This window comes from Nicotiana attenuata, unplaced genomic scaffold, assembly GCF_001879085.1.
Source record: "Nicotiana attenuata strain UT unplaced genomic scaffold, NIATTr2, whole genome shotgun sequence".
Lineage (NCBI taxonomy): Eukaryota > Viridiplantae > Streptophyta > Magnoliopsida > Solanales > Solanaceae > Nicotiana > Nicotiana attenuata.
Window position 1 is genome coordinate 4332 of NW_017673923.1, and position 2862 is coordinate 7193.

A 2862-nucleotide genomic window follows, 5' to 3' on the forward strand; every position below is an offset into this window, starting at 1 on the left:
GCGGATCCAGATATTTATACTGTAGCACGTAAGTTGTCCGTACGGATCCCTGATATGATACTATAGCACGTGAGTTGTCCGTGCGGATTATAGCGCTTGGGTTGTTGGAACCCCTCTGGAGTCTGTACATACCCCCAATGAGTGCAAGTACCTATTGAGTACGAGTGTTGAGTGCCGCGTGCCGAGTGCTGAGCTATTGAGAAAGATTGAGTGACTGTTGCTCTGAGAGGATACTCTTGATTTCATTATTGTTGCACTTAGCTACTATATATCATTGTCTGAAAGTTTTCTGAAAGGTGTTATACTATGTTAAACTTGAAATTGATATGAGATAACGATTTAGCCTAAATTATCGAAATTGAAAGTATGCCTATTTTTCCTATGTTGAAAGTACTGGAAATGAACTATAATTGCAGAGCTCGTCACTACTTTCAGTTCTTTATTTAATCTTGTTACTTGCTGAATTGGTCGTACTCACGCTACACCCTGCACATCGTGTGCAGAATCAGGTGTTTCCGATCACGGAAGGTGTCGACTTCTTTTGCTTAATGGACTATTTGGAGATTTCGAGGTAGTTGCCCGGCGTTTTCGAAGACCTTGTCTCTCCTTCCCTATCTTTACTCTTATTGTATTTAGATCCAGACTTTCATAGATATTTCATTTCCAGAAATGTAATGTATAGATGCTCATGAACTCAGTGATACCCTAATTTGGGAGTTTCCGTGTTATGTTTTGGGTTTCTACCCTGTTTATGAGAACTTTGTTATTTAAAAACTACTATGATTTATTTTTCTGTTAAATGTTGTGAATATTTTGGAAATGTTGGCTGGCCTAGGACCATGTTAGGCACCATCACGATAGGTTAGGATTTTAAGTCGTGATATATATATATATATATATATATATATATATATATAGTGTAGTTGAGCGAGACAATTTAGTGGTCTAGGATATTCAAAGTGATGTATTGTTCATCGGTTCAAATCCTTGTCTAAACGTTTTTATTTGCTAAAATATATTAAAAGTAGATCGCCTTATGTGGTCTATTTGACTCTAAAGAATTTCCTAATAAATAGCTCTTAAAACTTAAATTTTGTATAAAAACAAACTACTAATCTTGAAAGTAAGATTAGTTGTTTCTGTTTCTTAAATTTAAGTCAAGCTCTACAAAAAGAATTTCAACAAAAGCTCTTTACATACTAAATATCCTCTCTATTCTCTTTTTTCTTTAGTTTTATTCTTATTTTTATTATTGTCTTTCTTATGGAGTATTACTTTTGATTTAAGAATAATAGTTCTATTATAAGTATTTTTATTGTTTAGCTAATTGTAGCTAGTTTGATTTAAAAATTAAAAACGTTAATTTCTTTAAAGATATTTTTGGTGAAGTTCCTGGCTACGCCACTACGTCAAGGTAGTTTGGTACGTGAATTTCATGCTTTGCATATGCCACCTAGGTGTTGTTCTACAGTCCAGGACTAGCGTGCCCCATTAAAAGAAATGGACAATATCTCCACGAAATTTTGAAGTACTCCTCCTGTCTTAATTTATGTGCCATTATTTGAATTTCGACAATTAAAATATGAGATTCTTTACCGTAAATGTTAATATGATTATTTTGAGTTGTTATCTATTATTACTTATAGTATTTTGACATAGTTTTTAAATATGTAAATTTTAATTTATATATAATATAAAAATATTTTATATCTAATTTCATGGTCAAACTTAAAAAATTTAACTCTAAAATCTGAACAGTACCACATATATTGGGTCTGAAGGATTAAAATATTGCATATTGGTGCAAAATCTTTTCTAGGTCATGACAAAAGAAAATACTAGGATGATTGTGTGTACGGGTTTAATCGGGGGGTCCCGATTATCCGATGGGACAACGAAGGGGAGCACAGACCCGCGAGATTATAATCGAGGCCAAAAACCCCTATCGAGACCTAGGAAGAATGAACGATATATCTGACATCGGACATGGTAAAGCAGCACACCCCGGACCAAGTATAACTTCTAGACATCGGGAGATGCGATGGACGATTATGCATAACTGATAGGGGGGCCGTAATACTCGCCCTCAACAGGATATTACGACACGAATCTCGTTCAGTATCGACTATGGATCAACAAATATCTGGAAAAAAAGATTTTTGCCATTTGAAACTTATACTAGGACTGAAATTCTCTCACTATATAAAGGGGAAGTTTTTCTTTAGTCTGACACATTGTAACGCGCAATTCAAAGCAATAAGAAAATTTACTTTTGTCTTCTAGCTACTGTTCAAGGCATTACCTGTTTGTTCTTTTCTTTACTCACGACCGAGGTTGCACCGAGGGTTCGATCGAGGATGAATTCTACAGTTCAATGTGAAATCAGGCTTGCTCATCATATTGCAATTGGTTTGATCGTTTATTCAGTCTTTAATTCACCTATCTGTTATTCTTCACTATTCGTATTGAATTAAACCGCATACAAATTTAGTTGTTACTCATTTTGGGATAAACAGTTTGATGTCCACCGTGGGGCTAAGGATAATAGTGGTGTCGATGCCCCCTTTTTCTCGCGAAATCGGGTTTATGACATTTGGGAGGACAACCCATTTCCTTTTGGGAATTGGGTTTGAATTAAAGAGTCGCCACCTAATGATTAAGTGCATTAGGACACTAAGAAGAACTTTGATTTAGAAAACCAGAGATTAGGTAAGGGCTTGAAATTATCCCGAGGGGAAGGTGTTAGGCACCCCTCGAGATCCACTAGTGTGGTTCCCGGCCATACTACAATTGTAACTTTAAGTGCAAATAACAAGTAGACAGACAAGGATTTCAAATAAGAGCGGGGGGGGGTGGGGGGTC